Here is a 27446-nt window from a genome sequence, read left to right on the forward strand (position 1 = left end):
AAACAAAATGTGGCACCAAACCACCGGAGATGTTTGTCTCTCTGTATGCGACTTAAGACGGGGATTCCTGCCGTTTCTCCGACCAAAGCGCGAGGCACAATCCAGAATTTTCGTTGCAACACCACAGATCAACATAGAGTGACACTTGGTGTTAGCATTAAAGACTTTGTGTAACGCAAGAGAGCCCATTAAAATCTGTGAAAGATTTGACATGCAAAGTTCATCTGTCAATTTTTTTTTTTTAAATTTAGAGTACCCAATTCATTTTTCCAATTAAGGGGCAATTTAGCATAGCCAATCCACAGACCCTGCATATCTTTGGGTTGTGGGGGCGAAATCCACACAAACACAGAGAGAATGTGCAAACTCCACGTGGACAGTGACCCAGAGGCAGGATCAAACCGGGGACCTTGGTGCCGTGAATCTGCAGTGCTAGCCACTGTGCTTATGTCAATTCAAATAATTGGCGGAAGTATTAGAATGAAGAATATGTACAGCAGAAATGCCACCAGAATTGTATTACTTCTGCCACATCAAACTAAAGATTTCCAAAACTACACACCACTCACCGAGTCTGACAACATTTCTGTTTTTAGAGTTAAAACAGGCCCCACCAGAAGTAGGGCATCAAAAAATTAATTAAAACTCTGAGTGTTCCTCTCCACGGAAATCTTTAGTAAAAGGCAAAAGATTTTTTTTTCAAAAAATATACTTTCTTCATAAAATCTATCATAAACATTACAGAGCATTTTGAATTGTCTTGACTGTACATTTCCATCAGAGTTACACATTCCCTTGCTTTCTTCCATTCAATTTTGATAACATTACACAGAAATCGCTCTTTACGTTACAATTCCTTCTTAAATATTTGCATTGTCATGTTTCTTTTATACATTGGAGTGTTAATGACCCCGATCGAGGGGGGTTTACACTGTTACCCGCCCCTCGGTGTACATTTGCTGGTAAGACCTTACACAGTGGTCTTTCCCCATTGTGCCTTTGCGGCCGCTGCCCCAAGCGTGAGCGCGTCCCTCAGCACGTAGTCCTGGACTTTGGAATGTGCCAGTCTGCAGCACTTGGTCGAAAACAGCTCTTTGTACTGGAAGATCAGCAAGTTTTGGGCAGACCAAAGAGCGTCTTTCACCGAGTTGATGACCTTCCAGCAGCAGTTGATGTTTGTTTCGGTGTGTGTCCCTGGAAACAGTCCGTAGTGCACTGAGTCCTGTGTCACAGAGCTGCTCGGGCTGAACCTTGACAAATACCACTGCATCTCTCTCCAGACCTTATTTGCAATGGCACATTCCAGAAGGAGGTAGGTGACCGTCTCATTTCCCCCACAGCCACTCCGAGGGCAGCATGCAACGGAGCAAAGCCTTCGAGTGTACATTAAGAATGTGAGGGGGAGAGTCCTTGTCACCACCACCCAAGCTAGGTCTTGGTGCTTGTTTGCAGTTTCCAAGGCATCTTTTTTTTTTTTTTTTTTTCAAAAAAATATACTTTATTCATAAAAATTTATCATGAGCATTACAGAAACATTTCAAATTGTCTTGACAGTACATTTCCGGCAGGGTTACATGTTGCCTTGACTTTCTTTCATTCAATTTTGATATTGTCATACACATATCACTCTTTACATTACAATTCCTTCTTAAATATTTACATTGTCATGTTTGTTTTATACATTGGAGTGTTGGTTGCCCAGACCGAGGGGCTTTACACTGTTACGCGCCCCTCGGTGTACATTTGCTGGAAAGACTTTACACAGTGGTCTTTCCCCATTGCGCCTTGGCGGCAGCTGCCCCAAGCTTGAGTGCGTCCCTCAGCACGTAGTCCTGGACCTTGGAATGTGCTAGTCTGCAACACTCGGTCGAGGACAATTCTTTGCACTGGAAGATCAGCAAGTTTCGGGCAGACCAAAGAGCGTCTTTTACCGAGTTGATGACCTTCCAGCAGCAGTTGATATTTGTCTCGGTGTGTGTCCCTGGAAACAGTCCGTAGAGCACAGAGTCCTGTGTCACAGATCTGTTTGGGATAAACCTTGACAAATACCACTGCATCTCTCTCCAGACCTTCTTTGCAAAGGCACATTCCACAAGGAGGTGTGTGACCGTCTCATTTCCCCCACAGCCACTCCGAGGGCAGCGTGCATTGGTGCAGAGCCTTCGGGTGTGCATGAAGAATCTGACAGGGAGGGCCCTTCTCACCACCAGCCAAGCTAGGTCTTGGTGCTTGTTTGAAAGTTCTGGTGATGAGGCGTTCTGCCAGATGACTCTGGCAGTCTGCTCAGGGAACCATCCAACGTCCTCCACGGTCTCCTTTTCCCTGAGGGCCTCGAGGACATTACGTGCTGACCACTGCTTCATTGCCTTGTGGTCAAAGGTGTTTTCCTTCAAAAACTTTTCCACAAAGGACAGGTGGTACGGTACGGTCCAACTACTTGGAGCGTTCCGCGGCAATGAGGCCAGGCCCATCCTTCGCAACACCGGGGACAGGTAGAACCTCAGTATGTAGTGACACTTGGTGTTTGCATACTGGGGGTCCACGCACAGCTTGATGCAGCTGGACACAAAGGTGGCCAGCAGGATGAGGGAGGCGTTGGGTACGTTCCGCCCTCCCTTCTCCAGAGGTTTGTACATGGTGTCCCTTCGGACACGGTCCATCTTGGATCGCCAGATAAATTTGAAGATGGCCCGGGTGACTGCTGTGGCGTAGGGTCGGGTTATGGGCCAGACCTGCGCCACGTACAGTAGCACCGAGAGTACCTCACACCTGATGACCAGGGTTTTGCCCGCAATGGAGAGGGAGCGTTGCTCCCACCAGCCCAGTTTCTGTCTTACCTTTCCTATGCGCTCCTCCCAGTTTTTGGTGCACGCCCCAGCAGCTCCGAACCATATCCCCAGCACCTTCAGGTAATCTGACCTGACAGTGAAGGGGACAAAGGACCGGTCGGCCCAGTTCCCAAAGAACATGGCCTCGCTCTTGCCACGGTTTACCTTGGCTCCCGAGGCCAGTTCAAACTGGTCGCAGGTGGTCAAGAGCCTGCGCACAGACGCAGGATCCGAGCAGAAGACGGCAACGTCGTCCATGTACAGGGAGGCCTTGACTTGCATGCCTCCACTGCCTGGGATCGTCACTCCTCTTATGCCCGGATCCCTCCTGATGGACTCGGCAAAAGGTTCTATGCAGCACACAAAAAGGGCAGAGGAGAGAGGGCAGCCCTGCCTGACTCCAGATTTGATCTGGAACTTTTCTGATTCCCACCCATTGATTGAGACTGCGCTATAGATGTTTGTGTAGAGCAGTTTGATCCAATTGCGAATTCCCTCCCCAAACCCCATTTTGGAGAGCACATCCATCATGTAGGTGTGTGATATTCTGTCAAAAGCCTTTTCCTGGTCAAGGCTGATGAGGCAAGTGTCCACCCCCCTGTCCTGCACGTAGGCGATCGTATCCCGGAGTAGCGCGAGGCTATCAGAGATCTTTCTGCCGGGTACAGCACAGGTCTGGTCAGGGTGGATCACCGACTCCAGAGCAGACCTGACCCGATTGGCGATGACCTTTGCTAGAATTTTGTAGTCCACATTCAACAGTGAAATGGGTCGCCAATTTCGAATTTCTTCCCTTTCCCCCTTCTGCTTGTAGATGAGGGTGATGATGCCTTTCCTCATGGACTCTGACATGCTGCCTTCCAGAAGCATACTCTCGTACACTTCCAGCAGGTCTGGGCCCATCCAGTCCCACAGAGCCGAATACAACTCAACCGGTAAGCCGTCGCTTCCGGGAGTTTTACTCGTCTCGAAGGACTTGGCGGCCTTTGTCAGCTCGTCCAGAGTTAGTGGTTTGTCCAGGTTTTCCAGCTCGCTGTCGCCTATGACCTCCGTGATAGTCGACAGGAATGTCTGGGAAACAGTGCTATCTGTTGGCTTCAGGTCATACAGTCCGGCATAAAAGGATTGGCTGATCCTCAGGATGTCAGACTGCGATGACTTTTCAGAGCCATCTTCTTCCTTCAGGCTGCTGATCACAGAGGTCTCTCTGTGCACCTTTTGGAAGAAGAAGCGTGAGCACTTTTCGTCCTGCTCCACGGAGCGGACTCTGGAACGGAAGATAACCTTGGAGGCCTCCGAGGTGTAGAGCGAGGCTTGCTGGCTCTTCACCTCTTGGAGATCCTCCTTGACATCCACCCCCATCGACTGCAGCTGGAGCAAATTTTGCATACTTTTCTGGAGCCTGGACATGACCCCTCGTCTCTCTCTCACCTTTTGAACGCCCTTGAGGATGAAAAACCTCTTGATATTCCCCTTGATTGCTTCCCACCAGAGATGTGGGGCCTCAAAGAGGGGTTTCACGGTTCTCCAACCTTTGTAATCCCTCCTGAGTTCCTCGATGTTCTCAGGGGTCAGCAGTTTTACATTTAGCTTCCACGTCCCCCTGCCTACCCCCTGGTCTTCCTGCAGGTGGCAGTCGGCCAGTAGGAGGCAGTGGTCAGAGAAGAACACCGGCGTTACGTCGGTGGACCTGACCGTGAAAGCTCGGGACACAAAAAAGAAGTCTATCCTGGAGCGGACGGACCCGTCTGGCCGTGACCATGTGTATCTACGCTGTGCGCCGTCTGCAGGGTTGCTGCAGACGTCGAGCAGCTTGGCGTCTTTTACCGTTTCCATCAGGAGTCTGGACGTAGCGTCTAGTTTGCTGTCGGCTTTGCTGGATCGTCCAGCCGCATCGATGATGCAGTTGAAGTCACCACCCAGGATGACCGGCTTGGAGGTGGCCAACAGCAGTGGGAGTTGCTGAAGAACTGCCAGCCGCTCACTTTTTACGGCCGGGGCGTACACATTAATAAGTCTGAGAGGGGTGTTTTTGTATTTCACGTCTGCTACGAGGAGGCGCCCGCCCACCACCTCCTTAACGTCGGAGATGGTGAAGTTGCCTCCCCGCAGCAGAATACCCAGGCCGGAGGAGCGGCAGTCGTTTCCTCCTGACCAGATGGATGGCCCGTGGGACCACCAGCTCGACCAGCGCCTGTAGTTGCTGAGGTGCGGAATTCCGCACTCCTGCAGGAACAGTAGGTCAGCTTTTACATTTGCCAAATAGTTGAGTGTGGCTCCACACCGCGAAGTATCTTTGATGCTTCGCACATTTATGGATGCAATTTTTAAACCCATTATAAAAAGGTAGATTTACCAGTCTCAAGAGTCCAGAGTCTATACAGTTGGCTGTTCCAGCTGTTGCATGTTCCCCAGCATGCCGGTGGTGCTCGCAAACTTTAGCACAGTTGCAGGGCTGAGAAAACTGTTCTGGTCCGTACTGGCCCCGTGATTTTGATGCAGATGCATTGGGGGGGTGGTGTAGCCCTGGGGTTCGTCGTGGCAGTCAGTAGGTGTTGGGGTTGCAGGCCGGTCTTCACCTGGGTTGTTGCTGCTCGTTGCTATCGGGGGTTGGTCTGTGACCTTGTTTTCTTCCCGGTCGGTGGTCTGGGGGGTCTGTGCCTTCCGTTCCACGTTGGTGCTTTGCCTCTTTATCTGAGGCCGATTCTTGTCCTGTTTTCCCTCATCGGATGAGGTGTCGGCACTAAGTGCGCCGGCTGAGAGGTGTCGCTTTTTGCCACTACCCCTCAGGGGGTTCTTCAGTTTGCTTTTTTGTTTTCTCTTTCGTTTGTCCCTGTTCACGGTTTCCCAGGGCTCTTTATTCTTTGTCCCATCCTCTTCCTCTTCCATTGAGTGTTCCTCATCAGATGGGGCTGGGGTTGGGTTGTCAGGAGGTGCTGGGGCCTCCTCTTTTTGTTGGGGGCCCTTCTGTTGCTTTTCCTCATTCTGAACCGTGGTGTCTTTTTCGGTGGAGGGTGTGTGCACCTCCTCTCTGGTCGCCTTTTTAACTCCGCTGCTGATGATTTGAGCGTATGTCGCCCCACGTTTCGGGCAGGCCCTGTAAAGATGGCCGGCCTCCCCACACAGGTTGCAGCACTTGTCTTCCTTGCAGTCCTTAGTCATGTGTCCCTCCTGCCTGCAGTTTTTGCAGAAGGTCACACTGCAGTTTGCGGCAACATGCCCCGTTTTGCCACAGGTGTGGCATACTCGTGGCTGTCCCACGTAGTAGAGGTAGCCACGATTTACTCCAATAGCGAAATTGGAGGGGGGATGCAGGATGGCTCCGTTGCTGTCCGTTCTTAGGGTCACCTTGACCTGGTGCTCACTTGTCCAGATGCCGAAGGTGTCTTTCACTTGCACGCTGTCACTTTTCAGCTCAGCGTACCTGGCGAGGAACGTGAGCACATCAGACACAGGGACGTGGGGGTTGTACGTGTGCAGTGTAACAACCCGATTTCGCTGTGCCGGTAGCGTAAACAGAGGCTCCGCAGTCAGGATCGACAGGGGACTCTGGTTACCTTTTTCCTTGAAGACGTTCAAGAATTTGATGCACGCTGCGACGCTCTTGAAGGTGACATCAAAGAAACCATTCTTGGGGAAGTTTTGCAAGCAGAAGATCTCTGTTGCTTTAAACCCACAACACTCGAGCAGCACCCTCTTCACGAAGTGTTTCCGGTCCAAAGGTGACTCTCCCTCCGTTTTCTTCACTGTGACTCGGACAGTGTTTCGCACTCCCCAGCCTGGTGGTCGGGATGCAGCTGCATCCATAGCTCGTACGTTGGGTGTGAAACTGTATCGGCGTTAGGCCTAAACCCGAGGTTTAGGCCAGCATGTAGATCCACCAATAGCAGCCAAGCTCCAAACGTTTCCTCTTTGCCGACTTCAATCCCTCCAAGTTGTCCAATCCACGATCGACATGGAAATCCTCAGCTTCTCTCGATCAAATGAGACTACACTTGATCTGAGCCAAAAGGCCGAGAAGCAGTTTCCAAGGTATCGTTGAGCTTCCAATTCTCTCAATTTACACCCATTCAAATAATAATCTGCCTTTTATTTTTCCGACCAAAGCGGATTACCTCACATTTAACTGCATCTACCAAACAAATGCCCACTCACCCAGCCCGTCCAAATCCCACTGAAATGTTCTGCATCGTCCTCACAGTTCACCCTCCCACCCACTTTTTAACATCTGCAAATTTGGAAATACATTTAGGCCAAATGATTAGCATATAATTATAATATATTGTATATCTTAGGGTCAGTCTTTTGAAGGGTAGGTGGGGACTGAGATGGGCCAAATAGCCTCCTTCAGCACTGTCGGGAGTCTATGATGATGATGTGATATTTTGGGTCAGTTTCTCCTGGTGTTTGACCCCCACAACCCAAAGATGTGCAGGGTGGTGAATTGGCCACGCTGAATTGCCCCTTCATTGGGGAAAAAAGGAATCAGACATCTTTAAAAAAAATATTTGTAAAAAGGCATTACACCTCTGGTAGAAGACTTGAAGGGCAGCCTCGAATGCACATGTTCCAGTATAATCACAAAGTAACGTAAACGGGGCCAACGAAAACAAGGTCAATCTGTTTTTTAACTTTAAATCAGCCCCACAGAAGCAGGGCCACAAAAAATTAATTAAAACTCTGAGTGTTCCTCTCCACGGAAATCTTTAGTAAAAGGCGAAAGATTTATACGATCTGAAGAGAAACCAGAGTACTGACACTCACAGCAAACTTACTCACTACCCACCTCGTATGGAGCTCTTTAACATCACACTGACTTCACACACTGCCACTCAACATCCGCACCGTAGAATGAACCATTGAATTGATATAGATTTTCATATTTAACTACAACCCGTTAATGTTTACAGAAAGAGGAATAAGTCTTTAGCTTTCGTACAGAATTTAAGTTATGTAGATGAGTGGGCGGGGCCTATCTGGCACTTCCCGGAGAAGAGGAGCTGCAGATTGTGGGCACTCTGCTGCTCAGGAGGTTTTCATTGCTTTTCTCAAACTCTTTGTACTTCCCAAATGATTTTGCAATTCAATCTCCCAAGACAAGTCGAAAAGTTAGGACTAAACCATTCAGGAGAGACTCTATGAAGCACTTCTTTACACAAAAGGTGGTCGAGGTTTATACCTCTCCCCCACAAACAGCGGTCGAATCTAGAAAAGTTGTTGATTTTAAATCTGAGGTAGATAGACTTGTGCTGAGCAAATATATTAAGGGATATGGACCCAAGGCAGGTATATGGGCCGGGATTCTCTGAACCTCCGCTCCGAAATCGCGTTCGGCGCACGGACGTTTAATGGGGCGTCAGACCCGCGATCGGGTCCGACGCCGGGACGTGAACCTCCGGTGATTGGAGAATTGACGCCAGTCGCGAGCACACAGTCGATGCGGCGCCAGTCGGGGGCGTTGAAAGAGGCCCCTGCGGCGATTCTCCGCGGTCGACCAGCCGACTTCCCACCGGCATGCTTCTCCGGGGGGGCTTCACGACGGCCAGACCCGCGATCAGGGGTCATGACCCATCTGGTGGTGGCCTACCTTCTTCCACGCCAGCCCGCTGTGTGGGCCCACCATGTGGATATGATATGCAGGGCAGCATATCAGCAGCCAGAGCTGCGTGGAATACTCCGGCGCCGTGCTGGCCCCATGTGGGCCATGGAGTCGCTGGGCCAAGAGGCGCGATGGCACCGGCGTGAAACACATCAGCAGGTACACCGCCGTCAACACTTAGCCGCCCTTTTAACAATCCCGGCCATGGAGTTTGGCCACAGATCAGCGATGATCTCATTAAATGGTGGGACAGGCCCAAGGGACTGAATGGCCTCCTCCTGTTCCTATGTTCCTATGACAAGATAGGCAATGGAAGCCCAAAGTCTCATATAGTGAACAACCTCAACCTTGAGAGGGATAGTAAAGCAAGGTTGGAAATCTTGTTTCTAACTTTGGTTGGCTCTTAATTCGTTGCTCGTTGTGTCTTCACTTAATTTGCTCTGTTTCTATAACCTTTGCTCTAGAGTCACCAGGTATCTTTATGATACCGCCACGAGGTTCAAGTTCAAGTGCTGATCAATAACTCAATACACCAGTGAGTAAGTTTCAAATCAAAACACATTTATTACACACAGTCAATCACTACTCATGCATAAAACTCTACTTACTAGACGATCTCTAACACTAAAAGGCCTACACTTAGCTTGGAACTGGCCCACCAGGTCGGGGGAACAAATGGCCTTTCGTTCGATTCTGAGTCTGCAGGATTCAAAAGCTGGCATAGACTGGTAGCTAGTAGCACCTATCTCATAGCGTGCGTTGACTGGAGACTTACTTGGTTGATGCGGCTTCTAGGCAGGTCACTGTCAAGAGTTGTTTCGAGCTGTTGAGTGACCCTGCCAAGAAGGACGAATTGAACTTGGGGACTAGGTTCCGATCACTTGGATCGATTTCTCCACTACTGGAGCTGTTCCCTGATCGCTGGGCGGTCCCTAAGTGTCCTAACCTCTGTGGCCTTCCTTTGTCTTGACTCCTCCTGGTGCTGAGGAGTCTGACTTGGCCTTATTCACCTTACATGCTTCAATTGTTCCCGGGGATCGCTCATTAGTATGCAGATGGCTGTGAGTTTCAGTGCTGTCTGGGTTTCTGCAAGTTCTAATACACAGGAAACTTTGCACCTGCTAGTTTTTCCTGGCTTGGCTGAATTTCCCTGCATTCTTTGCGGACCTCCATTTTAAGTCGGGAAGTGGCCAATCCAGGTGGCTATACACCCACCTTGTGATCCCTAACGCGAAGTGTGAAGGATCACATAACTGTGTCATCTTCACTTCCTGACCCAGCGAGCACTCTTCCATGGCCTCTACACTGACCCTAACTATGTATGAAAATGTTTAACTAACAATTCTAAGTGACGCTATGTCACAACAGGGACTTGCATTACAACATTTAAAAAATGGTACCTCTAACTATCCTCAATAAACTATCCTCACTCAAACAATCAAAAGTAATCTACAACACTTTAAATATACAAACAGCAGCAACACAAGTTTCTCTGGCTTGGCAGTCAAGCACAGAGGTTTACATTCTCTCAGTTGTCTTTATTCACAAAATGACGCAAACGAATGTCCTTTATTGTAGATCAAGGGGTTCGGGGGCCTGGTGAAAACCGAAAATAGGGGATCTCATCCTGTATACCGGGGTGCGAGAGCGGTGGGCTCTCCTTCGCCATTTTCTCATGCGGATAGTCTGCACGATGCTGCAGCATATCGCCAATACTAAAAGGGATTCAATTACGTATGAAAGGGAGTACCATGTTATAAACGTATCACACCATGATGGTGTGTTGTTACTTGTCACTGGGCTCTGGGTGCCTTGGGGAAGTGAATCATTGACGGCCGGGGGGGGTTGGGGTCAGGGGGTTCGCATTTGCGCGGAACTGGATACAAATTACAATAACGACAAAAAACACGTATGACGACTTCATTGTTCTATTCTTTCTTCTCTTCTCTTCCTTTTCGTCTCATCTTTCTTCCTGGTCCTTCAGGAATTCTGTGAATCAAGCATAGTTTCTGTTACTAACTTGTTTAATATCTTTGTATGTCAGCATATCTGTCTTTTAGTGCCAATTTCCCTTTATAGTTGGTCACTGTTTGTGACTCACTCATTTTTTTTTTTACCGAATATTCGGACAAGACATCTAAGAAATACTGCCATGCTGCGAGCCGTCTCGCAGCCTGTGTCATTTACCATCCTAGTGTTTGAGGATGTAAATAGCATAGGGAAGCAATCCTAAGGGTTGCTGAAACCAAACAAAAGAATTTTGAATGTAATCGAGCCAAAATGGTGTGCGTATGGGCCGCGGCGGGTAAGATTTGGATGGAATCCCCGGGTAGGACGGTGATCAATGCTGTATGTGCTCTACCCGAGCGTAGCTGACCAGAGGAAGGTCCTCAGGCAGGGCGAGGACCAATGCCGTTTCTCCACTGCCTGAGCAACCCGCAAGAATGTGTAAGAATGTGATCGTCGTGGGGGGCTGCCTCTCGAATTAGGAGAGCAACTATGAGTCGGGTTCTGTCGACAGCCTAGTTCCTCTGAACTATTGTCTGGGACAAACTTGTTCCATTAACAGCTATTGGGCGTCAAAAGGGGTGGTGACGAGGGGCCGTGAAAAACTTTCCGAGTTTACACACAGCACTGAACGATAACACTAACGAACAAACATTCAACAAACATGGTGCAGGTTCCATCAGAAAGGACATCGTAAATCACATTTCTTATCCTGCACCTAATCAATTTCCCTCGCCACCACCTCCGTCCGAAGTTGACCTGTCAGCATGCGTCCTGCCTTCTCTCCATACTCGTGGACCGTCCCCCTCGCCCGCCTCAATTGGCGCATCGTCTTCCTTACAATTAAACCTCACAGATTCCACAATCACTTTTTCAATCTTATCACAAAATCCTCGGTCCCCCAACAGCCCCACATCCAATCTTCACCCCCGCCTCTGCACTATTCCCTTCTCCAACACCATAGAAACACAATATGGTGCATGGTCCGATATCACAATTGCCGAATATTCCAACCTCTTGACCGTGTCCAATACCGACTTACACGCCGCAAACAAACTATCTGCGAATAGGCCTTATGAACTGAAGAGAAGAAAGAATACTTCTGCTCCCACTGGTGCAAGAACTTCCAAGGATCCACTCTTCCCATTTCCACCATTAGCCCAGCCAATGCCTTCACTCCCCCTGACTGAGTAAGCAATCGCATTCATGACCTATCCAATTTTGGCTCCTGCACCATATTCCAGTCTCCACCCACTATCAATTCATGTGAATCCAAGTCAGGGATGGCCCCACATGTCTTCTTTACAAACGCTGCATCATCCTGGTTGGGACCATACACGGTTACCAATGCCACCAACCTCCCTTCCAATGCCCCTGTCACTATTATGTATCTACCTCCCTGATCTGCCACAGCGTTCTCCAGTTGGAACTTCACTCTTTTCTTCACCAGAACCACAACACCACACGCCCTACTATCGAAGCCTGAGGAAACAACTGGCTAACTGAGCCCTATCTTAGCCTCCCCTGTTCCTTCATCCTCAAGTGAGTCACCTGCAACATTGCCACATTTGCTTTCAAACTTTTCAAATGCGCAAGCACCCTCGACCTCTTCACTGGGCCTGCCAACCCCCTCACGTTCCACGTAACTATCCTAACAGAGGGTCTCTCCCCACCCCCGCTTGCTTATCCACCATCATAATTTCATGCCCTACCCACTGAGCCTGACCCATCCAAATCCATTGTTCTACCACTGTATTCTTTTATTCTCCTCCAACTTGATTGGCTTCCTGTATCACAATGCCATGGTCAGTCAGCTCATCCACCCTGCAGCCCACACTCCCATTCAAAGAAGCTGAGAGAACTTCATACCTGTAGGACAATTGCAGGGGCTGCTGTCCTCTGCGTTCCCCCTAGATGCCTGTATTACAAATTCAGTACCAGGACGTCACCATCTCCCATGAAAGACACTTTAAAGTGTCTCCTCCGTCTCGCCAGATAGAGAGTTTCTTTGATAGCCTCTCTACAACAACAGCGATTAGTATATCGCATATTTAACATAGTTAACCAAGGAGCATTTAAAACAAAATGTGGCACGAAACCACCTGAGATGTTTGTCTCTCTGTCTGCGACTTAAGACGGGGATTCCTGCTGTTTCTCCGACCAAAGCGCGAGGCACAATCCAGAATTTTCGTTGCAACACCACAGATCAACATAGACTGACACTTGGTGTTAGCATTAAAGACTTTGTGTAATGCAAGAGAGCTCACTAAAATCTGTGAAAGATTTGACAGGCAAAGTTCATCTCTCAACTTAAAAAAAAAATTTAGCGTACCCAATTCATTTTTCCAATTAAGGGGCAATTTAGCATAGCCAATCCACCTACCCTGCACATATTTGGGTTGTGGGGGCGAAATCCACACAAACACAGAGAGAATGTGCAAACTCCACGTGCACAGTGACCCAGAGGCGGGATCAAACCTGGAATCTTGGTGTAGTGAATCTGCAGTGCTAGCCACTGTGCTTATGTCAATTTAAATGATTGAAGGAAGTATTAGAATGAAGAATATGTACAGCAGAAATGCCACCAGAATTGTATTACTCCTGCCACATCAAACTAAAGATTTCCAAAACTACACACCACTCACCGAGTCTGACAACATTTCTGTTTTTAGAGTTAAAACAAGCCCCACCAGAAGTAGGGCATCGAAAAATTAATTAAAACTCTGAGTGTTCCTCTCCACGGAAATCTTTAGTAAAAGGCGAAAGATTTTTTTTTTCAAAAAATATACTTTCTTCATGAAATCTATCATAAACATTGCAGAGCATTTTGAATTGTCTTGACTGTACATTTCCATCAGAGTTACACATTCCGTTGATTCTTCCATTCAATTTTGATAACATTACACAGATATCGCTCTTTACGTTACAATTCCTTCTTAAATATTTGCATTGTCATGTTTCTTTTATACATTGGAGTGTTAATGACCCAGACCGGGCGGGTTTACACTGTTACCCGCCCCTCGGTGTACATTTGCTGATAAGACCTTACACAGTAGTCTTTCCCCATTGCGCCTTGGCGGCAGCTGCCCCAAGCGTGAGTGCGTCCCTCAGCACGTAGTCCTGGACCTTGGAATGTGCCAGTCTGCAACCCTCGGTCGAGGACAATTCTTTGCACTGGAAGATCAGCAAGTTTTGGGCAGACCAAAGAGCGTCTTTCACCGAGTTGATGACCTTCCAGCAGCAGTTAATATTCGTCTCGGTGTGTGTCCCTGGAAACAGTCCGTAGAGCACAGAGTCCTGTGTCACAGAGCTGTTCGGGATGAACCTTGACAAATACCACTGCAGCTCGCTCCAGACCTTCTTTGCAAAGGCACATTCCACAAGGAGGTGTGTGACCACAGCCACTCCGAGGGCAGTGTGCATTGGCGCAGAGCCTTTGGGTGTGCATGAAGAATCTGACAGGGAGGGCCCTTCTCACCACCAGCCAAGCTAGGTCTTGGTGCTTGTTTGAAAGTTCTGGTGATGAGGCGTTCTGCCAGATGACACTGGCAGTCTGCTCAGGGAACCAGCCAACGTCCTCCACGGTCTCCTTTTCCCTGAGGGCCTCGAGGACATTATGTGCTGACCAGTGCTTCATTGCCTTGTGGTCAAAGGTGTTTTCCTTCAAAAACTTTTCCACGAAGGACAGGTGGTACGGCACGGTCCAACTACTTGGAGCGTTCCGCGGCAATGAGGCCAGGCCCACCCTTCGTAACACCGGGGACAGGTAGAACCTCAGTATGTAGTGACACTTGGTGTTTGCATACTGGGGGTACACGCACAGCTTGATGCAGCTGGACACAAAGGTGGCCAACAGGATGAGGGAGGAGTTGGGTACGTTACGCCCTCCCTTCTCCAGAGGTTTGTACATGGTGTCCCTTCGGACACGGTCCATCTCGGATCTCCAGATGAATTTGAAGATGGCCCGGGTGACTGCTGTGGCGTAGGGTCGGGTTATGGGCCAGACCTGTGCCACGTACAGTAGCACCGAGAGTACCTCACACCTAATGACCAGGGTTTTGCCCGCAATGGAGAGGGAGCGTTGCTCCCACCAGCCCAGTTTCTGCCTTACCTTTGCTATGCGCTCCTCACAGTTTTTGGTGCACGCCCCAGCAGCTCCGAACCATATCCCCGGCACCTTCCGGTACCCTGACCTGACAGTGAAGGGGACAAAGGACCGGTCGGCCCAGTTCCCAAAGAACATGGCCTCGCTCTTGCCACGGTTTACCTTGGCTCCCGAGGCCAGTTCAAACTGGTCACAGGCGTTCAAGAGCCTGCGTACAGACGCAGGATCCGAGCAGAAGACGGCAACATCGTCCATGTACAGGGAGGCCTTGACTTGCGTGCCTCCACTGCCTGGGATTGTCACTCCTCTTGTACCCGGATCCCTCCTGATGGACTCGGCAAAAGGTTCTATGCAGCACACAAAAAGGGCAGAGGAGAGAGGGCAGCCCTGCCTGACTCCGGATTTGATCTGGAACTTTTCTGATTCCCACCCATTGATTGAGACTGCGCTATAGATGTTGGTGTAGAGCAGTTTGATCCAATTGCGAATTCCCTCCCCAAACCCCATTTTGGAGAGCACATCCATCATGTAGGTGTGCAATATTCTGTCAAAAGCCTTCTCCTGGTCAAGGCTGATGAGGCAGGTGTCCACCCCCTTGTCCTGCACGTAGGCAATTGTGTCCCTGAGTAGCGTGAGGCTATCAGAGATCTTCCTGCCGGTTACAGCACAGGTCTGGTCAGGGTGGATCACCAACTCCAGAGCAGACCTGACCCGATTGGCGATGACATTGGCTAGAATTTTGTAATCCGCATTCAACAGTGAAATGGGTCGCCAATTTCGAATTTCCTCCCTTTCCCCCTTCTGCTTGTAGATGAGGGTGATGATGCCTTTCCTCATGGACTCTGACATGCTGCCTTCCAGAAGCATACTCTTGTACACTTCCAGCAGGTCTGGGCCCATCCAGTCCCACAGAGCCGAATACAACTCACCGGTAAGCCATCGCTTCCGGGAGTTTTACTCATCTCGAAGGACTTGACGGCCTTTGTCAGCTCATCCAGAGTTAGTGGTTTGTCCAGGTTTTCCAGCTCGCTGTCGCCTATGACCTCCGTGATAGTCAACAGGAAGGTCTGGGAAGCAGTGCTATCTGTTGGCTTCAGGTCATACAGTCCGGCATAAAAGGATTGGCTGATCCTCAGGATGTCAGACTGCGATGACTTTACAGAGCCATCTTCTTCCTTCAGGCTGCTGATCACAGAGGTCTCTCTATGCACCTTTTGGAAGAAGAAGCGTGAGCACGTTTCACCCTGCTCCACGGAGCGGACTCTGGAACGGAAGATAACCTTGGAGGCCTTGGTGCTTGTTTGTAAGTTCTGGTGATGAGACGTTCTGCCAGATGACTCTGGCAGTCTGCTCAGTCTGATCAAAGACTCGAGACACCAGTTAGTAAGTTCTAAAGCAATGCTCATTTATTTACACACAGTCAAATCTACTCATGCATAAACTATAAAAACTAAACTATCGCTATTACTGAAGCCTATATTTAGCTTCGGGTGCCCACTCAGTCAGAGGAACAATGGCCGTTGCTCAGATCTGAGGCTGCTGGGTTGAGCTGTTTACAGGATAGCATCTAGGAGCATCTATCTCGTAGCGTGAGTTGACTTGGAACTTACTTGGTCTTATGCAGCAACTCGGCTGGTCTCTCTTCCCTGAGAGCCAAGGCCAAAGAAGAAAGATTCTCTCTTTGGTGAGTACTTACGTACTCAAAAGGGCTTCGCGCTTTTCGGCGGGCCTTGAACTTGGCCTCTATTAATTGGGCCTTTCCCAATCATTCGTATCGATGTTCCTCCAATAGAGGGGTGGTTCCCTGATCGCTGGGCATGTCCTAGGTGACCGTTGGTCTGCTTTGTTTGAGTCTCTTCTGGTGCCGGGGTGTCTGCCTTAACATTGTGCATCTAAATGTTTCCCTTTTGTCCCCGGAGATGGCTCATTAGTATGTAGATGTCTTAGTAGTTTCTGTCCTGTGTGAGAGATAAGGTTCTAATCAACAGACAGACCTTGCACCTGCTTGTTTCTCAGTATTGTCCAATTTTCCCTGCATTCTTTGCAAGTGTCCATTTTGTAATCGGGACGTGGCCATCCCAGATGACTACAATGGCCAGCCAGTTCATCCACCTGCAGCCCACACTCTTATCCAAAGAAGCTGAGAGAACTTAAAACCTGTTGGACAATTGCAGGGGCTGACACTGCTGTCCTCTGGGTCCCCCACTGGCATGGTAGCACAGTGGTTAGCACTGTCACTTCACAGCTCCAGGGTCACAGGTTCAATTCCTGGCTTGGATCACTGTCTGTGTGGAGTCTGCACATTCTCCTCGTGTCTGCATGGGTTTCTTCCGGGTGCTCCGCTTTTCTCCCACGTTCCAAAGATCTACAGGTTAGGTGGATTGGCCATGCTAAATTGCCCTTCGTGTCCACAAAAAGAAGTGTATGTGGGGATACTGGGTTAAGGGGATGGAGTGGAGGTGTGGGCTTAAGTGGGGTACTCTTTACAAGGGCCTGTGCAGACTCGATGGGCTGAATGGCCTCCTTCTGCACTGTAAATTCTGTGATTCAGTACCACAATGTCACCATCTTCCCCTATCTCCCATGATGTGGAAATGCCGGCGTTGGACTGGGGTGAGTACAGTAAGAAGTCTTACAACACCAGGTTAAAGTCCAACAGGTTTGTTTCAAACACTAGCTTTCGGAGCACTGTTCCTTCCTGCGCAGTGCTCCGAAAGCTAGTGTTTGAAACAAACCTGTTGGACTTTTATCTATCTCCCATGAAAGACACTTTAAAGTGTCTCCTCCATCTCCCCTGAGGAGTATATTAGTCTTTAACATTCAGTGGTAGAGGGGGGAAAGTTTTGAGAGGAGCAAAGGGTGTATTTGATAGCCTCTCTACAACAACAGCGAATATTATATCGCACCTTTAACATAGTTAACCGAAGGGCATTTTAAAACAAAATATGACACCAAACCACAGGAGATTATTTTTGTCTCTGTATGCAACTTAATAAGAATTCTTACACCACCTTTTACAGATGCAACACAGAAAGCATCCTATCTGGCTGCATCACAGCCTGGTGTGGCAACTGCTCGGCCCAGGACCGCAAGAAACTTCAGAGAGTCGTGAACACCACCCAGTCCATCACACAAACCTGTCTCCCATCCATTGACTCCATCTACACCTCCCACTGCCTGGGGAAAGTGGGCAACATAATCAAAGACCCGTCCCACCCAGCTTACTCACTCTTCCAACTTCTTCCATCGGGCAGGAGATACAGAAGTCTGAGAACACGCACGAACAGCTTCTTCTCTGCTGTTACCAGACTCATAAATGACCCTCTTATGGACTGACCTCATTAACACTACACCCCTGTAAGCTTCATCCGATGCCGGGCTTATGTAGTTACATTGTGTACCTTGTGTTTCCCTATTGTGTATTTTCTTTTATTCCCTTTTCTGCCCATGTACTTAATGATCTGTTGAACTGCTCGCAGAAAATTACTTTTCACTGTACCTTGGTACACGTGACAATAAACAAATCCAGGTTAAAATCCAACAGGTTTGTTTGGAATCACGAGCTGTGTCCACCCCGATCCAAAGCCGGCATCTCCACATCATATGCGACTTCAGATGGGGATACCGGCAGTTTCTCTGACCAAAGGACGAGACACAATCTAGACTTTTTGGTGCAACACCAATCAACATAGAGTGACACTTTACAGAAATTTACAGCAGAGAAACCATCACACCAGCAGAAAACGAGCTAAAGTTGTTGGGCTCACTGGACATTAACACGAAAACCTCCAAAACTGCACAACACTCACCAAGCCAAACAAAAATTCTGCTTTTGAAATTAAAACAAGCCCCACCAGAAGTAGGGCATCAAAAAATTAACTAAAACTCCGGGTGTTCCTCTCCACGGAAATCTTTAGTAAAAGGCGAAAGATTTATACGATCTGAAGAGAAACCAGAGTACTGACATTCACATCAAACTTACTCACTACCCACCGCGCACGGAGCTCTTTAACATCACACTGACTTCACACATGGGCAATCAAGGCTAGTATCGCAGAGTGAATAATTTAATTGGTGTGAATTTTAATAATTAACTACAAACCGTTAATGTTTACTGAAAGAGGAATAACTCTTGTAGCATCGCAAAGAATTCAAGTTATGTAGATCAGTGGGCGGGGCCTAGCTGACCACTTCCCGGAGAAGGAGGGCTGCAGATTGTGGGCACTCTGCCGCTCAGGAGATTATTATTGCTTGTCCTAAGTGATATTTAAATCTAAGTTCCCGTGAGGGAAAGGAAGCCCAAAGTCTCGTGTAGTAAGCAACAGCAACTTCTGGAAGAAGAGAGCAAGGTACTTGCAGAGGTTGGAAATCTAAAATAAAAAAGAAAGTGGGAGAAATACTGATCAGGTCTGGATGCATCTGTGGGATGAAAGCCGTAGCTTTGCTGGTGGTGAGAAGGGCACTTCCCGTTTGATCGTTCACGCACGCCTGAAGTCTCAGTACTTTCTCACGATGCCCTGGAAGCATATGCAGGGGCCTGAGAGTGTTGCACGTCTCCTTTGGGAAAGTCTGGAGAGAGATGAGGTCATATTTGTCAAGGTTCTACCCGAGAAACTCTGTGGATTCTGTGCTATACGAGCTATTCCCAGGGATGCACACGAGATACACATCAACTGCTGCAGGAGGATCATCAACTCGGTGAAAGACACTCTTTGGTCTCCTAAAGCTTGTTGTTTTTCCAGTCCAAAGCATTGTCCTCGACCGAATGTTGCAGACTGACACATTCCAAGGTCCAGGGCTACGTGCAGAGAGACACATTCAAACCTGGGGCAGATGCCACCAAGACGCAATGGGGAAAGGCCACGGCCAATGTACACCAGAAGCTGCAAACCATGTAAAACCCCACGGACTGTGTGCGTAACCCTAACTGTATGTAACTGTATTGCAGAACCACAGAGTGCAACATGACTGATGTATAGTTTGAACAGAATTGCACTCTCTGTAACTAAAGTATTGAAAAGTTTGTAATGTCCCCATTTCTGAATTGAAGCACCCAGAGCGCATCTTGATCTTTGTAAAATCCCTATAGTGCAAAAGGAGGCCATTCAGCTCACATAGTCTGCACCGACCCTTCAAATGACCACTCTGCCCGTTTACAAGTATCCACCCCTACCTATCCCCGTAATCCCATAACCTAACCTGCACATCCCTGGACACTATGGGCATGGCCAATCCACCTATCCCACACATCTTTGAATTGTGGGAGGAAACCAGAGCACCCGGAGGAAACCCACGCAGACACGGGGAGAACATACAAACAGACAGTCACCGGAGACCAGAATTGAACCTTGGTCCTTGGCACTGTGAGGCACTGTGTGCCACTGAAGCAAATGTGAATGTCGTTGCATTTCCCTGCTATTTTTAAAATAAATTTAGAGTACCCAATTCATTCTTCCAATTAAGGGGCAATTTGGCGTGGCCAATCCACCGACCCTGCACATCTTTGGATTGTGGGGGCGAAATCCACGCAAACACGGGGAGAATGTGCAAACTCCACACGGCCAGTGACCCAGAGCCAGGATTCGAACCTGTGACCTCAGTGCCGTGTGGCAACAGTGCTAACCCACCACATTTACCTATTATGACAATTTGAAATGTTTTTGTCATGTTTCTTTCCCTCACCCTCCATCATCCATTTACGTACCATTGCCACATTGGCGGCCCAATAGTAATCGCCCAAGTTCGGTAGTGCCAATCCTCCTCTGTCCCTGCTACGCTGAAGGAACCCCCTCCTTACTCTCGGAACTTTCCCTGCCCACACGAAGCTCGTGATGCTCCTGTCTATTTTATTGAAAAAGGTCTTCGTGATTAGTATAGGGAGACATTGAAATACAAATAAGAACCACGGGAGGACCATCATCTTAATTGCCTGCACCCTGCCCACCAGCGACAGAGGCTGCATGTCCCACCTCTTGAAGTCCTCCTCCATTTGTTCTACCACCCGTGTCAGATTAAGTCTGTGCAAGGTTCCCCAGCTCCTAGCGATCTGAATCCCCAGGTATCGGAAGTTTCTTTCCACTTTCCTTAGAGGCAGGCCTTCTATCTCTCTACTATGGTCCCCTGGATGTATCACAAATAATTCACTCTTCCCCATGTTTAGCCTATACCCCAAGAAATCCCCGAACTCCCTCAACATTCGCATAACCTCTATCATCCCCCCCGCTGGGTCCGACACGTATAACAATAGGTCATCTGCGTATAGCGAGACTCGGTGTTCTTCTCCCCCTCTAATCACCCCTCTCCATTTCCTGGAGTCTCTCAACGCCATGGCCAGAGGTTCAATTGCCAACGCGAACAACAATGGAGACAGCGGGCATCCCTGTCTTGTTCCCCTATATAGTCGGAAATACTCCGATCTTTGTCGACCCGTAACTACACTTGCCGTTGGGGCCCCATAAAGAAGTTTGACCCAGCTAATAAACCCGTTCCCGAACCCAAACCTCCTTAGCACTTCCCATAAATACTCCCACTCCACCCTATCAAATGCCTTCTCTGCATCCATTGCCGCCACTATCTCTGCCTCCCCCTCCACTGGGGGCATCATTATCACCCCTAATAGTCGTCGCACGTTAACATTCAGTTGTCTCCCTTTTACGAACCCTGTCTGGTCTTCGTGCACCACCCCCGGGACACAGTCCTCTATCCTCGATGCCAGTACCTTTGCCAGCAATTTGGCTTCCACGTTCAATAATGAAATAGGTCTATAGGTCCCGCACTGCAACGGATCTTTATCCCTCTTCAAAATTAGCGATATCGTCGCCTCCGACATTGTCGGGGGTAAAGTCCCTCCTTTCCTGGCCTCATTGAACGTCCTCACCATCAACGGGGCCAACAAGTCCACATATTTTCTGTAAAATCCCACCGGGAACCCGTCTGGTCCCGGAGCCTTCCCTGCTTGCATGCTCCCCAGTCCCTTAATAACCTCGTCCACCCCAATCGGTGCCCCCAGGCCTACCACCTCCTGCTCCTCCACCCTCGGGAACCTCAATTGACCCAGGAACTGCCGCATCCCCTCCTCTCCCTCTGGGGGTTGAGACCTATACAGTCCCTCATAAAAGGTCTTGAACACCTCATTTATCTTTCCTGCTCTTCGCACCATGTCTCCCTTTTCGTCTCTAATTCCTCCTATCTCCCTCGCTGCTGTCCTCTTTCGCAATTGATGAGCCAACAGGCGACTAGCCTTTTCCCTATATTCATACCTCCTCCCCTGTGCCTTCCTCCACAGCACCTCCGCCTTTCTGGTGGTCAGGAGGTCAAACTCTGTCTGGAGTCGTCTCCTCTCCCTGTACAGTCCCTCCTCCGGGGTCTCTGCAAATTCCCTATCCACCCTTAAAATCTCCCCCAGTAATCTTTCCCTTTCCTTGGCCTCTGTTTTCCCTTTGTGGGCCCCAATGGAGATCAGCTCTCCTCTGACCACCGGTTTTAGTGCTTCCCATACCACTCCCACAGGGACCTCGCCGTCGTCATTGACCTCCAGGTATCTCTCGATACACCCCCGCACTCTTGCACACACTCCCTCATCCACCATCAATCCCACATCTAATCGCCAGAGTGCTCTCTGCTCCCTTTCCTCTCCTAATTCCAGGTCCACCCAATGTGGGGCATGGTCCGAAACCGCTATGGCTGAATACTCAGCTTCTTCCACCCTAGAGATCAACGACCTTCCCAAAACAAAAAAATCTATCTGGGAGTACACTTTATGGACATGGGAGAAGAAGGAGAACTCCCTAGCCCTAGGTCTAAGAAATCGCCATGGATCCACTCCCCCCATTTGGTCCATAAACCCCTTAAGCACCTTGGCCGCTGCCGGCCTTCTTCCGGTCTTTGAGCTGGATCTATCTAGCCCTGGGTCCAGCACAGTATTAAAGTCCCCTCCTAAAATCAAGTTTCCTACCTCCAGGTCCGGTATACACCCCAGCATCCGTCTTATAAATCCCGCATCGTCCCAGTTCGGGGCATATACATTAACCAACACGACCTCCATTCCCTCCAGCCTGCCACTCACCATTACATATCTACCTCCGCTATCTGCTACGATGTTCTTTGCTTCAAATGCTACCCGCTTCCCCACCAATATGGCCACCCCTCTGTTCTTTGCGTCTAGTCCTGAGTGGAACACCTGTCCCACCCATCCTTTCCTTAACCTAACTTGGTCCGCCACCTTCAGGTGCGTCTCTTGGAGCATAACCATGTCTGCCCTTAGTCCTTTCAAATGCGCGAGCACTCGGGCCCTTTTAATCGGTCCGTTCAGGCCTCTCACGTTCCACGTGATCAGCCTCACTAGGGGGCTACCTGCCCCCCTCCCGTGTCGACTAGCCATTACCTTCTCTAGGCCAGTCCCATATCCCGCCTCCGCGCTCCCACTCGCACCCCCAGCGTCGCATACCATCCCCGTCCACCCACTCTTTAGCCATTTCCTTTTGGATTTCCGCAGCAGCAACCCAGTTGTCCCCCCCCCCCCCCCCCCGCGCTAGATCTCTTTCTAGCGTGATTGCTCCCCCCATATTACTTCCGTAAGTCAGCTGACTTCAACTGACCCCGGCTACTCCTGCTCACTCCTCGACCCCCCCGTGTGGGGAACTCCCATCCGGCTTGCGCCTGTCTTCCCGCCATATTCTTTCTGGCGCGGGAACATCCCTTTACCTGACCCGCCTCTTGTGGCGCAGCTCCCTTTCCCCTCCCCCTCCCCTTCCTCATTCTCCATCTATGTCCCGTCTTTCCCCCCTCACCGGCGCCCACATTTCCCAATGTCTCCCCCCTTCCCAATTTACTTCTCTATTAACATCAACCATAACATTAACAATAACATTTCCTGCAGTATCAGTCCCTCAGTTCCGATCCAATTTCTCCTCTTTAATAAAGGTCCATGCTTCCTCCGCCATCTCGAAATAATGGTGTCTCTCCTGATACGTGACCCATAGTCTTGCCGGCTGCAACATCCCGAACTTCACCTTCTTTTTATGCAACACCTCCTTGGCTCGGTTAAAACTCGCCCTCCTTCTCGCCACCTCCGCACTCCAATCCTGGTACACCCGTAGCACTGCATTCTCCCATCTGCTACTCCGCACCTTTTTAGCCCATCTCAGGACCTCTTCTCTATCCTTAAGACGGTGAAATCGCACGATTATCGCCCTGGGTGGTTGTCCCGCTTTTGGTCTTCTCGTCGGGATCCGATGTGCCCACTCCACCTTCAAGGGGCCCGTAGGGGCCTCAGCACCCATCAGTGAGCTCAGCATCGTACTTGCATAAGCTCCACAGTCCACTCCTTCCACACCCTCAGGGAGACCCAGTATCCGAAGGTTCTTCCTTCGCGCTCCGTTTTCTAGGGCCTCGATCCTTTCAGTCCACTTTTTATGAAGTGCCTCGTGCGTCTGTGTTTTGACCGCCAGGCCCAGGATCTCGTCCTCATTATCCGTCACCTTCTGCTCCACCACGCGGAGCTCTGTCTCCTGGGTCTTTTGTGTCTCCTTGAGCCCCTCAATTGCCTGTAGCATTGGGGTCAGCACCTCCCTCTTCAGTAGCTCCACACACCGTCTCAAAAATTTGTCCTGCTCGGGCCCCCATGTCGCCTGAGCTTTCTCAGCCGCCATCTTGTGCTTCTCCCTTTCTGTCTCTTTGGTCGACGATTCCTCGCGCTGCAGCCGCCGCCGCCGGTATTTTCCTCCTTCGTTGGGGGGGGGACTCCCTTCTCACTCACCCCACACCGGGTTGCGTCGCCTAAAAATTTCCCGTTGGGGCTCTTAAAAGAGCCCAAAGGTCCGTCGGAGCTGGAGCCGCCAAAACGTGCGGCTAGCAAGGCATCACCGCAACCGGAAGTCATGACATGCATTTAAGTACAGAGCCATTGATTTTGCTTTTCTAAATCATTTTTTCCCAATTTGACCCTATTTGTTGCTTTTCTGATGTTTGTCCACTGTGTCTTCCTGTCATGCTCTGGGTATAATTACCAAAATAGCTGCTTTGCAATGCTGCTGCATCCTTTGGCTTTGTAAGCCTATGTATTTCCTGTCCAAAACCAACTCCCTCTCCCTACTTATGCGGTATGCAAGAACACTGGTCCCAGTATGGTTCAGATGTAGACCATCCCAATGGTCAGCATGGTAGCATAGTGGTTAGAACAATTGCTTCACAGATCCAGGGTCCCAGGTTTGATTCCCGGCTTGGGTCACTGCCTGTGCGGAGTCTGCACGTTCTCCCCGTGTGTGCGTGGGTTTCCTCCGGGTGCTCCGGTTTCCTCCCACAGTCCAAAGATGTGCAGGTTAGGTAGATTGGCCATGCTAAATTGCCCTTAGTGTCCAAAATTGCCCTTAGTGTTGGGTGGGGTTACTGGGTTATGGGGAAAGGGTGGAGGTGTGGGCTTGTGTAGGGTGATCTTTCCAAGAGCCAGTGCAGATTCGATGGACCGAATGGCCTCCTTCTGCACTGTAAATAAATTCTAAATTCTATGGTACAGCCCTCATTTCCCCAATACCAATACCAGTGCTCCACGGACCAAAACCCACGTCTCCTAAGCCAGTCTGTGGGCCATGTATTCATTTCTCTAATTTTATGCATCTTATGCCAATTGCATGCGGCTCAAGTAGTAATCCAGAGATTATAACCCTGGGGGTTCTGTTTAATTTAGTGCATGGCTCCTCAAACTCTCTATTCAGAATCTTTCCTCTTTCTGCCTATGTCATTGATACTTACACAGACCACAAGAAGGGGATCCTCCCCCTTCCACTCCAAGTTCCTCTCCAGTCTGGAGCAGATGTCCCGACCCTGGCACAAGGCAGACAATGCAGCCACCTGGACACTCATTCTTTGCAGCAGATCCCCCTCTCTGTACTGTCCCCTACTGTCAATACATTCATATTTTTTTTTTAGAAAATATTTTATCGAGGCATTTATAATTTTAACATTTTAAATAACAGAGAAATCCAACACAAGCAAAAACCCCACAACAACATACCCAACTCCCCCCAGCCCTAAACCCTAACTAGCCATACATTAGATTCTCTGCTGTTATTCATCACTTCCATGCCTCCCCCTCCCCCTTCCCCCCATCTCCCCCCACCCCTGCTGAGGATCAATTCTCCTTGAAGAAGTCGATGAACGGCTGCCACCTCCGGGCGAACCCCTGTAATGAACACCTTAAGGCAAACTTAATTTTCTCTAGTCTAAGAAACCCTGCCATGTCACTGACCTAAACCCCCGACTTTGGAGGCTCCAAGTCCCTCCATTCCAGCCAAATCCATTTCCGGGCCACCAGGGAGGCAAAGGCCGAAATGGCGGCTACGTTTGTCAACTGCCTCGGACACACCCATACCTAGCGTCACAACCTCAGAAGTTAGATTGGCCTTCTTCAGAGTGAACCCATGGAAAGCAACGGGCCTCGACGGAGGTCCCGGGCGTGCACTCTGATCCTGCGCAGACCAACTGGCGGGTGTGTTCGCAAACATCTTCATCTTCTCCCTACTCCGTTCCGAGTTCCCACCTGCTTCAAGAAGACTACTATCATACTGGTGCTAAAGAAGAACCAGGCAATGTGCCTCAACAATTGCCAACTGGTGGCCTGACATCTAGCATTATGAAGTGCTTCGAGAGGTTAGTCATGAGACACATCAGCTCCAAACTTTCAGATTACCTTGATCCACTACAATTCACATACCGCCACAACTGGTCCACAGCAGACGCGATCTCCCTGGACCTACACTCATCCCTGGAGCATCTCGACAACAAAGACTCCTATGCATTAACTACAGCTCCGTCTTCAACACCATAATCCCTTCCAAGCTCATATCCAAACTCCAAAACCTAGGACTTAGTCCTCCCTCTACAACTGCAATCTCGACTCCCTGACCCACAGACCACAATCAGTAAGGATAAACAATGACACCTCCTCCACGATAGTCCTCAATACTGGGGTCCCGCAAGGCTGCGTGCTTAGCCCCCTACTGTACTCCTTATACACATATGATTGGCAAAATTTGGCTCCAACTCCATCTACAGGTTTGCTGATGCCATCACTGTAGTGGGTCGGATCTCAAACAATGATGAGTCAGAGTACAGGAGGGAGTTAGAGAACCTAGTGACGTGGTGTAACGACAACAATCTCTCCCTCAATGAAGCTGGTCATCGGCTTCAGGCAGCGAAGTGTTGTACATGCCCCTGTCTGCATCAATGGTGCCCTGGTGGAGATGGTTGACAGCTTCAAATTCCTAGTTACCCGAGGAGCATTTAAAAAATAATTGATTCAGATTATTTATTTGTTTTAATTGTTTTCCAATTAAGGGACAATTTAGGACTTCCGGTTGCGGCTGAGCTAAGTCGCACGTTCGGCAGCTCCCGCCAGAAGTGGACTTTTGGGCTCTTTTGACGGGCCCCAGCGGCATTTGTTCGACGGTTCCCAGTGTGGGAAGGGGACAGTACGATTTCCCCGGCACTGTATGGATTGGACCAGGAGTGGAGCGGTGAAAAAAGTAATTCTGGTGCAGCGAAAAGTGCGAGGGAGGAAAGCCAAGATGGCGGCGGGTGGAGACCAGGCAGTGTGGGCGCAGTGGGCGCAAGAGCAGCAGGAGTTTCTCAAGCGCTGCTTCACGGAATTGAAAGCAAAGCTGCTGGAGCCGATGAAGGCTTCAATCGACAAGCTGGTCGAGACCCAGAAGGCCCAAGGGGCGGCGATCCGGGAGGTGTGGCAGAAGGCCTCGGAGAATGAGGACGAGATATTGGGCTTGGCGGTGAAGGTGGAGGCGCATGAGGCGCTGCATAAGATATGGCAGGAGAAGTTCGAGGACATGGAGAATCGGTCGAGGAGGAAGAATCTGCGGATTCTGGGTCACCCGGAGGGAGTGGAGGGGTCGGATGC

At 49.6% G+C, this 27446-nt stretch overlaps 1 long non-coding RNA gene, 2 other non-coding genes and 2 pseudogenes across 3 annotated transcripts in view; all 5 read right to left on the reverse strand.

Annotated features, from left to right (window-relative positions):
* Window positions 1–606: 606 nt before the first annotated feature.
* LOC140430496 (U5 spliceosomal RNA) lies at window positions 607–749 on the reverse strand (annotated as a pseudogene).
* Window positions 750–7469: 6720 nt separating this feature from the next.
* On the reverse strand, window positions 7470–7582 carry LOC140430324 (U5 spliceosomal RNA). Its single transcript, XR_011949378.1, has one exon. It is a non-coding gene; the product is annotated as a U5 spliceosomal RNA (small nuclear RNA).
* Window positions 7583–8967: 1385 nt separating this feature from the next.
* LOC140408804 (uncharacterized) overlaps window positions 8968–27446 on the reverse strand; it is a 33763-nt gene continuing 15284 nt past the window's right edge. The window contains exon 3 of the long non-coding RNA XR_011940251.1: window positions 8968–10416. This is a non-coding gene — a long non-coding RNA (uncharacterized lncRNA). The remainder of the gene's footprint in view (window positions 10417–27446) is intronic.
* On the reverse strand, window positions 13117–13260 carry LOC140430447 (U5 spliceosomal RNA; annotated as a pseudogene).
* Window positions 18386–18500, reverse strand: LOC140430349 (U5 spliceosomal RNA). Its single transcript, XR_011949387.1, has one exon. It is a non-coding gene; the product is annotated as a U5 spliceosomal RNA (small nuclear RNA).

Source organism: Scyliorhinus torazame, chromosome 1, assembly GCF_047496885.1.
Source record: "Scyliorhinus torazame isolate Kashiwa2021f chromosome 1, sScyTor2.1, whole genome shotgun sequence".
Taxonomy (NCBI): Eukaryota; Metazoa; Chordata; class Chondrichthyes; order Carcharhiniformes; family Scyliorhinidae; genus Scyliorhinus; species Scyliorhinus torazame.